The sequence below is a fragment of the Ursus maritimus genome, unplaced genomic scaffold (genome assembly GCF_017311325.1).
Source record: "Ursus maritimus isolate PB19 unplaced genomic scaffold, ASM1731132v1 scaffold_23, whole genome shotgun sequence".
In the NCBI taxonomy this organism is placed as follows: Eukaryota; Metazoa; Chordata; class Mammalia; order Carnivora; family Ursidae; genus Ursus; species Ursus maritimus.
This window is the reverse complement of record NW_024424786.1, coordinates 7,847,161-7,861,899: the sequence shown is the minus strand read 5'-3', so window position 1 is coordinate 7,861,899 and position 14,739 is coordinate 7,847,161. Positions and strand designations below refer to the sequence as shown.

The following is a 14,739-nucleotide window of genomic DNA, read 5'->3' as shown; positions in this document are numbered from 1 at the left end:
ATCAAGGGATTCTGGCAAGAGCCCCGTGCCTCTGGACTAGACTGCAGGGGCATTCGTTGAAACTCGGGGACATGAGCATAGAATGGGCATCAAAAGTGCGCAAGTAAACTTCCCTTGTTGAAGTAAACTGAGGCCCAGTTTCACGAGGCTGTTTTCTTTTCTCCCCACCCGCCCACTCTCCTCTGCTCAAAGGCCACGCTTGTTTGCTTACTTACTTAACCCCAAACCCTCTGCACCTTCAAAGGGCCCCTTTGTGTCCAGGATGAAGTGGAGCATTTCTGCTTGTGGACACGGTTTTCCAAACGAGGTTCCAAACACAGAAGAGCCCAGATTATTAACAGTAAGATAGCCATGGGATCCGGGCTGGCGGATTACGTGAACAGGAGGCAAGAAGAAAAACAAGGGACAGGATGCATTGAAGACCGCTGAGAGCCGGCCAGCACGATGGGGAAGGGGACTCGGTTCGCCTCCCAGAGAGGGCAGCTCGAGTCACAGTCCCTGGGCTGGGTCCAAAAGGTTCCCTGGCCACTTTATTCATCACTGAAGCCGCAGAAACACTGGGAACAGAGGGCGTCTGGCTGGAACTGCCCTGCAAGGTCCACATGGGGAGAAGCTTTCAGAGAACACAGCTGGAGTGAAAAATCAGCCCAAGAATTTTTTAAAAAGAAAAAAAAAAACCTGCCTATGAAAGAATATATTTTTCGGAAGTGACCCAAGAAAACTCAGGGGGGTTATTTGCACTGAGATGCACCCCGTTCCCCAGTGGCCCAGGTTCTTCCAATAAGAGGCAGGATTACCTAGTGGGCAAGAGTTTGGCTGAGGAGCCAAACTGCCTGGGGAGGAATCCCCCACCTACGCCACCGACGTGGCAAATGCTTGACCTTTCCGTGTGCTTCGGTTTCCCCACCTGCAAATCGGGCCTGATGCTAATAAATGTACTTCAAAGAGTTGTCTGTGAGGATTAAATGAGTAAATACGTCTAAAGCACCTCGAGAAAGATCTGGCATATAATAAGTAACCACTATGCGTTAGCTGGAATGACCCCACGGATTCAATAGACAATCGCTCCTTGACACTACAATATTCTCACAGGTGCAACAGAAGAAAAGTTAAAAAGGCAAAGCAGCATGAAAGCAGGTCGGACCAAAGAAGGATTCCCGGAAGCTAGGAGACTGTCGTGCCTGGAACAAAGCTGCAGATGGCCTTCCCTGCGCGCAACTCCCAGGCAGCACAGACGGCTGATCACCGTGCAGGCCACAGGTGCAAGGAGAGATCTGAGGTCCCCCTGGCATTTCCAAGCTCTCAGTGTGGTAGAAAGGCCCAGTTAGACTGCAGATCGGAAGTATGGCTGAGACTGAGGCTCTGTCCCCGCAGAGGAAGTGGCACAGCCCCTCCTTGCACTGAAGAGCAGCTCTGCTGTCTGGCTGTGCCTGTCGGTGCTGTGGTTAGTGACCGGGGTCTGGCCCCTCGGGGCAGCGGAGGGGCAGAGCACAGGCACGGTTCGCAACTGGAGGCCAGCAGCTCTGTGGTCCCTCTGTGTGGCAGGTGACACATCTCGGACCCACTTGCCCTTGAGAGCAGAGCCCCATCTCCATCTTTCGCTCAAGATAAAGGCCCTGGGCTTTTCCCTGCAGAGGTATCTTTGGGGGCGATGAATGGCCATTACAGACAGACACATGCACCCCAGCTAAACCCCCAGTTCTGTGCAAACATTCCTCACACACCCCCAGAACCCCAATTTTTTCAGTTAGACTGCTGCAGCTTGAGAATGAAGCTGGAATTAAAACAAAGACAAAGGGCCACTATCAGTAATTATTTCTGAAGTAACAAGCAACTAATTGGGACTTACTGTTATTAAAAAGCTATACTGCAGGCAGTAATTAAACTGCGGCTAACGAGGATTTCAGCACCAGGCTCTGCGGCCACCACTCCATTCCCCTCGTTTCCGGGCGGAGAGGTCTGTTGTTAGAGGAAATGAATGGCCTCTTCATAGTCCTCCAAGAGATCTTAGTCATTTCAGAGGTTTCTGCTGGGGAAGTCAGTATGGCTGGGCAGTGGGGCAAGACAAGGCACAAGTGTGAGAAGCCTAGGAGCCCACGGAGGTTTCTAGATGGGCTGCCATCCCTCTCAGGATGATGACATCATGCCTTTGGGAAATGGCTGCAGGCTACTGTCAAGTCAGTGGGAAAAGAGCTGAACTGGCTCTTTTATAAATAGATTTATTGAGCACCTCTAACCTATCAGGAGCTCCAAGAGATGCATTTATACACATCAATGCTTTTATTCCTAACTGCCGTAGGAAGGAGGCGCCATTAGGAACTGCTTTATAGAGGAGCGCACTTGGCTCAGAGAGGTGATGTCACCTGTGGGAACCCACCTGGCCACTACCCAGAGGGAAGCCAAGGTCGGGACCCAGAAGGAAGGGGAACATTCTTGCAGGCAGCACGGTGGTGCGAGGCAGGTGTAACCGGGTGTGACCACCTTCTAGTTGCCTGGTGAGCTCGTCAAGTTACCCAAACATTCCATGCCCTAGTTCCTGCATCTGCAAAGTGGGGACAATCATGCCCCGTCTAGTGGGTCTGCAGTAGAGACTACGCAACATGCTGCATACGGAGCGTTCGGCACAGCGCTTCGTGCGCGACGAATGGTCAGTAAATGACAACTGTTACTGGAGGTGCTGGGCCGATGCTCTCGGAAGCAGCGCTGCGTGCTGGATGAAACTCATCGTCTGAGCGTGGCAGGGCTTCTGCAGCAGTGGAAGCCATGGAGGTCTTCGTAGAGTGTCTGTCTGCCTCTGTCTCTTGGGAAGGGGGCAAACAAACCCAGAGGGCTGGCTCTGCTCTGAGGCCACTGCCCTGGCGTTCGGGGCAGCGGGAAGCTGGCCAAGCTCCCAGACAGCCTGTCTCGGGCCGGGAGCACAGAGCCATTGCCTCACCAGCTTGTAATGAGCTGCGTCTCCCTCCTGATTAGGGGAACAATCTTCACTCGGAAAGACTTAGGGGAAGGAAGTGACAGCGTCGTGGGGACAGGGCATAACCTCGCCTCCCAAGGAGGGACTGGCTTCTGGGGAGCTGGTGACTTGAAGGTCACAGCTCAAGATGGTGCCCATCTCCAGGGAGGAGGCTGTGCAGACCCCACCGGGGCAAGTCTGGGTCAGAGTAGGAGACACACTGGGGCCAGCCCAAGCCTCTGTCTGCAAGCCGGGGAGGCAGCTGCTCGCAGGCTCTGGTTTGCCAGGAAGGCAAGCAAGGAAACCAACATTCTCTGGGCACCTTCTGGGCACCAGGCCCGATGCCAGCCTTTTGACATCATACTGCCATCCACACCATCTTATTAAATAGAATGTTAGGGCACCATCTTTTCCAAAACTGTGGATTGCAGCCCATTACTGGGTTATGAAAACAGTTTAGTGGATGACAAGTAGCATTTTAAAAATAACATGATTAAAAAAAAAAAAAAAGGAAAAAAAAAACCAGAGAATTTCAGAGTGCACTGCCCAGAGTACAGACTCGTACTGTCTGGTGGAAGCTGCATGTCTTCAGCGGGAGTGTGTTTAGGAACCGTGTTGTAAGGAGGATAGAAATCATGCCCATTTCATCCAACTGTCATAGGGATGGGAGGAGTTAATAGTGTAAGTGGTTAAGACAGTGGAGCAGAGGCTGCCAGCACCAGCCATGTCCCCTTGAAGACAGTCCAGTTCCCCGTACGCGCCAACAGCATCCTGACTCTCTATCTAGGGTGCTCTCTGGCTGTGGGAATACACTTAGCCCAAGCCCAGGGCAGGTAAACTGTGGTGGAGTGAATACCCCAGGAGCAGCTCTCAGCCTTTGAGGATCGGCCCTTGTGGATAAACACTTCCTCCAGACAATGATTCTGAGTATCTCCCTCCCAGTCTCTCGGAGGGTGCCCGGTGGGGCTGAGCCTCAGTGGCCCACAAAAGCACTCCCTTCCTCATCTCCCTGTTCCCTGATTGGTGAGGGGTGGGAGCGCTTGGAGAAGAGCAACAAGCCCAAGGTAGTGAAAGCAGCTGGCACGTGACCAGAGGCAGATGTAGCTTAAGGAAACAGAGAGAGCAGTCAGCGAGGATGGGCTCGGAATGACACGCTAGGCTTTGGGCTTGTTCTCCCGGCTTTGGTTCACTGTAACCTCCAAAGTCCGCTATGGACATTGAAAGAGGCCATGTCTACAGTACGTGCGTAATGGAAACAACGTGCACAAGGGGCCGGCCTTCTGTTTATGTTGAAATAGTCAGGCAGAGCTGCATGGGGGGTTCTGGGCTCCCAGGAAGTGAAGGGGTCCTTGAGGTCCATTTAAGGACCTCCAGGTAAAGTTTTCCAGGGTCCTCCCAAGGCCCAGCCCCAGCAGATCCCAAAGGCAACCTCTGCCTCTCCTGTGTCCTCGGACCCCACGGCAGTTATCCTGGGCTTTGGAGTTTTATTTCTTAACCGTAAGTTCGGCACCCGATCACACTTGTACTTGTTTATCTTCCTCCTCTGACGCTAACTTCTGTGTGCTCAGGGTCCAAGACTGTCTGGGTCATCGTTGAACCCAGCTTGGAGCCGACCACACAGAGGTGTCCGTATTCAATTCCATTCAATCGATCTGGTGTTGATTTATCAGGCACCTGCCAAACACAGACCCTGTGCTCGGGTTCGGAAGTGCAAGAACAAGATGCAGTCCCTTGGCGGAGAAGACAGAACCATGGTGCTCCACACACCGGGCAGTGGCTGTGCCAACGGTCTAGAGGCAAAGAGACGGGACAGCACCCAATTTGGGACCAGTGGAGACAGTTACATCTGCGTAACTTATCTTTAAAAATGTGGAGGTGAAGCCTCGTTCTCCATGAGAACGGGCACTGCTGGTTGTGGTGTCTAGAAATTCTTACTGTGGCTAAACTGAGACACAGCAAGTGCTACCTCCCAGTAAATGTACTGCAATGGTGATGATGAGACCTGTAATTTTATTTTGCTAAGGTCATGAGTGAAAATTCAAAGTGACTCCGTATTAGAAACATAATAAGGACTAATACATTTTAGATCGTTAGCCAAAATAGCAATGTACTTTCTGTAATCCGACTTTCAGAGCTCTAAGGTGAATCATTTGAAGAAACTGGAGTCCAAGGACTCTAGGTGGGAAACTGATGAAGTATGTCATCACTATGTCCCTATTCAAGTGAAGAGAAAAGAAGCTCAGGGAAGAGAACAATGACAAGGCTAACTGACAGACAACAGGGTGAGGGGTTGATATGAGATCTTTCAAAAAGGCCTATCTTGAAGATAAGTCAACTCAGACTTTGCAGGAACTAAGGTGACTTTGACAAGTAGTGGAATGAATCATAACATGTAAAATTGCTTAAATAAAAATATATTGACTAAAAAAATTTTTATTGACTTAAAAAATTGTGGAGCTGATATCTGATTGTGCGTATTTGCAGTTAAGATTGTTGCTCGAATGTTCACTTTGCTTTGCCTTGACTGGACTATTCCCAGGGCCCGGCTCAGCTGATGCTTTGGGGAAATGATTTTGAGCTGTATAGATGGCGTTTCCAGATGTGCCCTCAATCCACAGAAGGAAGAATCAGATAAAAAGGAGCAGCTGAGAGGGACCTCGAAGATCCCCTGGGACAACTGCTTTCAACCTCCATTTTCTGGAGCCTCAGGGTTCCAGGTGGGCAGCAAGACAGCTCTGGGGAAGGGGATGCCGAGGGCCTGGGCTTAGGGTCTCCTGCCTCTACCAAAAGAGCTCAATGGAACCTTTCTTGCACATTGATGTTCCAAATAGTTTGGAAGAAAGCTTCCATGGTTTAAAGGTTTAAAACCCACTAAGCTAGTCCTACACAGCCATCACCACCATTATCACCATCACCATCATCATCACCACCACCTTTATCATCATCATCATCACCTTCATCATCATCACCATCATCACCACCACCATCATCATCACCACCACCTTCATCATCATCATCACCTTCATCATCATCACCATCATCACCACCACCATCATCACCATCACCACCACCTTCATCATCATCATCACCTTCATCATCATCACCACCACCATCATCATCACCACCACCTTCATCATCATCACCTTCATCATCATCACCATCATCACCACCACCTTCATCATCATCATCATCACCTTCATCATCACCATCATCACCACCACCACCATCATCATCATCATCATCACCTTCATCATCATCACCTTCATCATCATCAGCATCATCACCACCACCACCATCATCATCACCACCACCTTCATCATCATCATCATCATCACCTTCATCATCATCACCATCATCACCACCACCATCATCACCATCAACACCACTACCACCACCACCACCATCACCACCATCACCACCATTTCTCACAATAGCTGATTTGGAGTGTTTTGCATGTGCCAGATGCTATTAAAAGTGCTTTGCATGCATTATCTTGTAATCCTCACAACTCTAAAAGGTAGGTCCCATTATTATCCCATTTTACATATGAGAAGACTTAGACCCAAGGGTTATGTAATTTGGCCAAAGGACACAGATCATAAGCAATGGGGCCCAGCTTTGAACCCATGCGACGGGCTCCTGCACCCACAGGGTTTTCCAATACCGGGTGCGGAGGAAGAGGGGGCCCAGAGAGAGGCATGGACTTGTCCCAAACCGCACAGTGTGCTCAGCAGGGGCAGAGCCATTCCCCCTCAGAGCTTCTTCCTCCCGACCTGCTCCTTCCCTCTCTCCCTCTTCATCTTCAGTGTGCTCTAGAACTCACTCACAGTGCCTTTAAATAGACCGTCTCTTGGTTGCCATGCATCTGTGCTCCCATTCTGGGAGCAGCTGACAGAGAGGAGCTGCAATGGCGGGTCCACTTCAGGGACCCCTGTTCTGAATGGGCCTGGGGCTTTCTCCCTCTTGGCCTGCGGCTTCATTTCTCACCCTCTGATCCAGAGGAAGTGGGCTTTGGGCATGGCATTCTAGGCACTTCACAGGCTGCCCTGTCTGTCCACCCCCACCTCTGTTTGCTCCTCTACACACACCATAGCCATTGCAGGTAAGTATATACCCTGCCCCTTTGCCGGTGCTGTTCCCTCTGCTGAGAATACCCTTCCTGACTTACTGGCCTGGCATATTCCTCCTCAGATGTCCTCTCCCTCGGGTCCTGACCTCCTCCCAATGCAGAAATAAGCACAACCTCCCCAACACCCTCCCGTAAGAGCTCGTGTCACCTGGTACTCTAACCATTCACTGACTCCACCTCCTTGATTCAAAGACGTGCAGGTGGCCCCGTTTTACTTTACTAAAACCAGGATGGTTCTGACAATCCATGCTTCTCATTATGTGGAAGTATTTCTTGTCTTTTGAAACACTGCGGCTGAACTGTTATTTTGTAATCATTATCATCTTAGGATCTAGGAAACACAGGACTTTTTCTCCCTCCAGCCAGCTCACCTGGGTTGGGGGCCATGACCCTTGTGTCTCTGGACCCCCAGCAGGTAACACAGGGAGGGACAGAGCAGGGATCAACTGGTGGTGAGTTGTGGTGCTCATTGGCTGGATGGTGCCCTTTGTGTCCAGGTCACCACGGGATACCTTCAGGGCTTTAAACTCCAGCCATAGGCCCATTGCCCATCAAGATCGTGCAACTGCCTTATGGCACATGCCCTAGAGAGAAACACAGGCAAGAGCGGCAGGCTTCCTGTCCCCTGTGTTAGTTTCCTAGGGCTGCCATAACGAAGCACCATAGACTTGGTGGCTTGAACAACAGAATCTTATTTTCTCACAATTCTGGAGGCTGGAAATTTAAGACCAAAGTGTCAAGTTAGCTTCTTCTGAGGTGTCTTTCCGTGGTTTATGGGTGGCCATCTACTCCCTGTGTCTTACATGGTCTCACCACTATTCATGTATCTGTGTCCTAACCTCCTCTTCTTGAAGGACACCAGTCATATTAGACTAGACTCCACTCCAATGACCTCACTTTAACTTAATTACCTCTTCAAAGACCCCATCTCAAATACAGTCACGTTCTAAGGTACTGGATGGTAGGACTTCAATGTATGAATTGGGGGGGGATACAATTTGGACCATAACACCCCCCTAAGGTTTTTCAAGCTCAGTAGGAAGCATGCCAGTTGCAAAGTCTAAACTGTACCTCGCCCTGTGCTCTGCCTCCACTTTTGTCTCCTAGAAGTAGCCACAATAGACCAGTCCTTCGCCCTTGGCTCCCCCGAATTTCCAAGAGAATTTTTCAGCATACCTTCTTCTGATCTCTGTTATCATCTGTTTAGTTCCTGGCTCGAATTACCTCTTCATCCAGGCCTTCCAACAGAAATCTCCAGTCAGCTGTCCACCACGTCTTCTCTCTGAGCTCCCCCCTATATATAAACCTTAGATTTGATAGGGATCTTAGACTTGATAGGATTTTTCAAAAATTTAGCTGACCGTTGTCCTACGCCTTGCCTGTGATACCCGTCACTAGTCAGTCACAGAACATTTTCATGCAGCATCTAATGCTAGGCAGCCACTGCCAAGTGCGTTAGCTCATGAGTTGGGTCACATTTGCAGTTATGGACCTCGATGTCCTTGAAGGGAACTTCTAATCAGAAATCCTGTGGATCCTTGGGTACAACGTCCATACACTGGATTATTTGGGATAGGCCCAAATTTATATGATTTTTAGTCTCTTCAATAAAAGCTACTTATAAAGTATTGAATACGTAACTGTAAGGGTCTGGATTCTTTTTGGGGAAACATTTGGCCAACCCTTGGACCCTGGGCCTAACAGGTGCACCCTCAATGCAGCCAGTTGACCAGGAACCTGATCTTTCTGTTAGATGGCCCAAGCCAGGGAACAAAGGAATAGAACTGGTAGGATATTCATCCATTCACTTATTTCTTTCACATCCCTTTACTGAGCACCTACTAGGGATGGGGATTCGTAGACAAAGACAATTATAGTCTTCATTGTTGGCCAAGTGCAGACCCAACGGCATCCTATCTGTATTTAATCTTTTATGGCCTCAATTTTGGTACATTTCCCTTTCTGTAGCAAATACTGCTCATTTTCCACTAAAATTCATGTACTCCCTTTCATTGCACATAGTTGTCCATGCGAAGCGGTCTCCCAGCAAAGCGACTACAGTCCCCAGCCACCCTGGCATCTAGGCATAGCCATGTCTTTCACTGATGGAATATAAGACGTTACAAGAGTCACTTCTGGGTCAAGGCTTATATGAAGTGGGTGAGCCTTCCCCGCATTTATTCTCATCTTCCATTGGCTAGATGCAGGTTACTGCAAGACTCTAGAGAGGATGGTGGGGCCATAAGGTAGAAGAAGCCAGGGTTCCTAAATCACTGGGTAGATGAAAGCCACCCACTGTCACCAGATAGATCAGCCTTGGACTATGGTGTAAACAAGAAATAAATTTCTATTGAATTTGAGCCTTTATACATTTTGGAAACTTTTTGTTATAGAAACTTACGTTACCCTAACAAACACAACTTTTAGGTGAAGTCAGTCTCATTGCTACACCAATCGAGACACATCTTTGTAGCTCCATTGCCTACTTTCAAGAGAGCTCTTAGATGCGGGCACCCAAAGGAAATACTCCTCAGCCAGGAATCGGCCCTTCCTCTAAGACCTGTACTTTTAACACAGATTATGACGGTTTTCTACGCAAGGGGCTTAAACAGCCTGGTAAAAACAAGCTTTCGACATGAGAAATGTAAAGCTTCCCTGAGAAATTCCCAAGCGCCATATTCCTTTGCCTGGGAAATCAATCTGGGTCCAGGACAATTTTTTAAGCAGCCAGAAACCCTTTTCTGGGTCTCTGGCCCCACTGGCTGAGGCCCCACTGCTCACTGAGGGAGCAGGCAGAAAGGACCACCTGGCAAAGAGAAATTAGCGAGTAATGGATGCCCCGCCCCACAACTGAGTCAACAGCATGAGTCAGAGTGCTACAGAAATAAAGAAATCCCATTCATAAATTTTCTCTCACCCCAGCTTGAGAGCTTTCGAAGTCATAAAGTCGACATACAGCCAGAAGACCTACAATTGTCCAATTAGAGGTTTTATCCAGGAAAACACACATTTTCAAAGTCACTGATGGGTCCCCATGCCAGGAGTGTAGCAGGCTGGTTTGGCGTGTGGTGCCTCTGGGTTTTATAGAACTTTCCACTTCGGTGAGACAAAACAGAGGACTTCTCAGAGCCTCTCACTCCTGAGGTGCAGTCCATGAGGGCCTAGAGACACCCATAGCCACCATTCCTGGGAGAACTCGGGAAAAGCTGGAATTGACCTGAACCAGCTCATGTGGGAGGGAAAGAAGAACTAAGTGTTTACAATGGACTATTCTTGAGTGCCAGGTCCTGTTCGGAATCCACAGCACCCATTATTGCATTTCATCTTTATTACTACCCTGCAAGGAAGGGTCTATTTTTTCCTCTGCCTTTCAGATAAAGAAAGTGAGGCTCAGAGAGGTCAACTGTCATGCTCAAGGTCATGTGGCTCATGAGTAACAAGGCGAAGACCCGCACTAGTGATTCTAACCTTTACGTCTTGTTGCCACGCATGATCCCAGGACCCTGACTTAGTCTCTCTGTCTATCCACATCAGCTGTGCAGCAAGGACATTCAGACAGAGGCCAGGGTATGGCATGTCATTACCAGTGGGAGCTCAGTTGAAAAGTGTGACCAATGAGGGGAGCCAGGACTGGAGAGAGCCCCCACTATTTTCCAGGCACTGTCTTGCGTTTTACTGAGATTATCCTGCTAAACCCTCACCGTGGTCCTACAAAAGAAGTATTATTAGACCCATTTTACAACGAAGGCTCAGAGGAGTGAAGAACTTTCCTGAAGCTACATGGCTAGGACGTGGTAGAGGGTCTACCTAAATAGAGACCTTGCTCAGGAATGTTATGGTAGACACTGAGTTTACCCACCTATCCATCAAATGGCTTTTATTCTTGGGAGGGATTCTCTCTCTCTCTTTTTTTTTGTAGCAAATTCCAACTCTACTTGTGCACATTTAATTGAGAACATCCCCGAAAGTCTGGGATATTGAGGCTTGCACATTCATATTTACTTTTAGGCCACTTCCTGGCTGACTAATCTTGAGAGTGTCCCTAAACCTTTCATGGGATTCACCAGCTAGACCAGAGGTTGGCCAATTTTTTCTTCAAAGAGCCAAAGAGTCAATACTTTAGGTTTTAGGGTCCAGCCAACCTCTGCACGGCCACTGCTGAGCATTGCCACTGTATCGCGAAAGCAGCCATAGACCATACAGACATAATAAATGCATATGGCCAGTGTTGGACCATGGGCCTAGAAAGTACGCAGACCCACAATCCAAGTGGTCAAAGGATCCCACAAGTAAGTGCTAAATTCCCGCTGCGTGAGTGCTCCAAAGGAGAGGGAGCGCGTGCTCTGACAGTTTCTTCCCCAGCAACTGGTCTCAAGGTGGGTGGTGGCTCGGACAAGGTCACTCTGTGAGTCAGTCCAGGGATGACACTGGAGTCCAGGTCTCCTGCTCACCCCGTGGGACCCCTGCTGGCACAGGTGGCCTCCCTGACCCTTGGGGAGTCTCCTGCGGGGGCGGGGGGCAGTTTTGCAAATCCAGGTGGGAACAGGGGCACCACGGGCTGCCCCAGAGAACAGTGTGGGGTTTCTGCAAAGGCTGGTGTAACCGGAGATTGGGGCCGTGGGGCTTCTACCGGCCAACCGCTGGCTCCTGTCTCTCCGGCAGGGCCTGGCCCCTCACCGCACCTTCTGGAGAGCCGTCCCAGCCGCCACAGCAGCGCGCACGCCGGTGCTAATGTATTAAAATCCCCGCTTGTGAAAGCCGAGGCTCACTGAACCAGAGCCCGCCGGAGCGGCTCTTCTCTCTTGTAGCCACAAAAGGAAATGTTGGCGAGGTCTTCAGAGAAGGGGCGGTTGGTGGAGAGGGGACGCTGCTGGATTTAATAGCAGGAATACGAGTCATTTGTCTTATTGTAGAAAAGATGTGTGTTTGGACGCAGAAAATGCTCTGGATCCTTTCTTTCCTCCCCTTGCAGGCATGAAAAGCCTGGAGCAAAACAAAACGCTGCTGATTCCGAGGCTATTTTGGGCGCCTGTCACTGATTGTCTGCTTCCGAAGCCCTCGGCACACGCCGCCTTCTCAAAGAACGGTTTGAACAAATAGGAATGGGGAATGAATGAGCATCTTGCCGCCGCCGCCGCCATCAGAGCAGAACACAGCCCCCCAAGGCCAGGCCTGGCCCCGGTCGCTCAGTTCTTCCCTCTCCCAGATGCCCACGGGCCCCGCGCCTCCTGCCCGCGCCGTGCTTGCTGGCGCATGAGCTGGGCTGCCTGCCCCGTGCCAGGGAGCTCGTTACCCAAGGAAATAACTCTGATAAAGGGCTAAAAATAGCCTGCAATGATGGAAAACATTTCGTTGAGAGATCTGTTGACAAGAGGGGAAACAGAGCTGTGAAAAAGATAGGGGGCGAAGGACACAGAGGAAAAAGCAGGGCTGACCGTGATGGTCTGGGGAAGCCAGAAGGAGCAGGGAGGGAGCCCAGGGTCCAGCGGCCAGTCTTCGCGCTCTCTCACTGGTCCCTATCCTGTGCTGTGTCACCTGCCTCCAGGCAGGGAAAGGGAGCGAGTGGGCAGTTTCCTTCCTGTAGGACGGATCCTGGAGAATGAGGGTCTGAAAAGCAGGTGCAGTACAGGGGAGAGGCTAACCAAGAACCTGGAGTTCTATCACTTACTAACACAGTGACTGTGGATGAACCGCTGACCTCTGAGCCTCGGTCTCCTCGGGTGATCAATAAGGAGAGTGTTAGACCCGGTTCGTAAGGGCTGTGCTGGCCATACCTGAGTTCTCATTAGCAGCGTGCAGCACTGTGATCATTTGGCCTCTTACAAACATGGACTGAGAACATTCTGTGTGCCGGGTACTGTCCTGGGAGCCCAGGACACTTGGATGAGGAAGACACAGTCCTGCTGTAAGATATTTCAGTTCCTTACGGGACACAGCAGAGAAGGGAGAGCCCTCCCTTTGGAATATAGAACCGCACTGCTTGCCCCGAAACAGCATACATGAAGAGCCCCAGAACACCTTTTTGGGGCCACAGAGACATTCCTTCCAACTCTATGTACCTAGTATGTGTTATATTCTGGAGAAAGACTAATAGAGAGGCTCAGTCTGCCCTTTTGAAATAGCAGATAAATAGATATATGTCACTGGGCACAGAAAGGACCATAAGAAAGTTAGGTTTAAGAGTGAACGATAAACACTGCCCTGGGAGCAGCAGGGAAGGCCTCCTGGAGGAGGCGACGTGGGCCAAGTCTTAAAGGACGTGTAGGAGCTGGCCAGGCAGAAAGGAGAGGAAGGCAGTTCCATGAGAAGGAAAAAACAGCATAGGTCTCCAGAACCCACTGGGAGATAACGGAATGGGGCAGAGATTTGGGACCCCTGCCATGACTTTTCCCAAAACAAAATATAAACCTCAATATATAACCTGTTTATGTGTGGATCTCCCATTCAAGATTTCACCTAGGGGAAGCATTTTGATGTTAAAAAGGTGACTCATGCAACATAGTTTCTGTTCTTCGATGAGCAGATTGGACCTTTGAATGGCCTCCCTCAGCCTTTGCCACCATACTGTGGAAGGAGGTATCTTACAAGGGTCCAAGAGTCATTCTTTCTTCTTCATTCCTGCGGCAGCCTCCCCAGTTCAGGCCATGTCATCTCCTCTCTGGACTGGCACAATTATCTCTTCACTGTGAGCCTTCCTCCTCCCTGTCCTGCCTCCTTCAGCCCACGCTCCAAGAGATGGGCGAAGTGATCTTCCAAAAATATGCATCTGATCATGCCACTGTCCCCCAAGAGTTCCCCCTGGTTCTCAGAAGAAAATACAAGTTCCTTAGTCTGCCATCCAAGGCCCTTCATGACCAGGTATCTCTTTGCCAAGTTTATCCCACGTCAACCACCCCCGCCCTGTAGAGAGAGGCAGGATGGACTCCTCAAGGCAACAACTGTGTCTGGTCAGTTACGTTAGGCAGATTCTGTCCATCCAAAGAGGGGCCCAGGGTTGTTACGGGCTGAACTACGTCTCCTAGAAACTCACCGATCTGAATCATATCCTTATAAGAAGAGGAAATTAGCACACACAGGGAGACATCAGGGCCACCATGTGAAGAGGGAGTGAGAGGTCAGCCAAGGAGAGGGGACTCCGGGGAAACCAAGTGTACCAGCACCTTCATCGTAGATGTCCAGCCTCCAGAACGGAGACAAAACAAATTTTTGTTGTTTAAACCATTCGATCTCTGGCATTTTGTTATGGCGGCCCTTGCAAATTAATACAAGTGACGATAAAAGCCTGAAGTAAGAGTAGTCGGCTTGTCACCTTGTCAGACCACCTTAGCGTGATGCCATTAAGAATTTCGATTTTAGGCACCTGGGTGGCTCAGTCAGTGAAGCGTCTGCCTTCGGCTCAGGTCATGATCTCAGGGTTCCGGAATCGAGTCCCGCTTCAGGCTCCCTGCTCAGCGGGGAGCCTGCTTCTCCTGCTCCCTCTGCTGTTTCCCCTGTTTGTGCTCTTTGGCTCTCTCTTGCTGTCAAAGAAATAAATAAAATCTTTAAAAAAAAAAAAAGGAATTTCGATTTTATAATTCCTATGGTCTGATTCCATGCCCAGCCAGCAGCCTTCCGAATATATTTAGCTTCCCAAATTGCTGTTCTATGCAGTGTGAATTCA

At 49.8% G+C, this 14,739-nt stretch overlaps 1 non-coding gene across 1 annotated transcript; it reads left to right on the top strand.

Annotated features, from left to right (window-relative positions):
• Nucleotides 1-4,829: 4,829 nt before the first annotated feature.
• On the top strand, nucleotides 4,830-4,963 carry LOC121104869. The gene has a single exon (XR_005837243.1). It is a non-coding gene; the product is annotated as a small nucleolar RNA SNORA1 (small nucleolar RNA).
• Nucleotides 4,964-14,739: the final 9,776 nt, after the last annotated feature.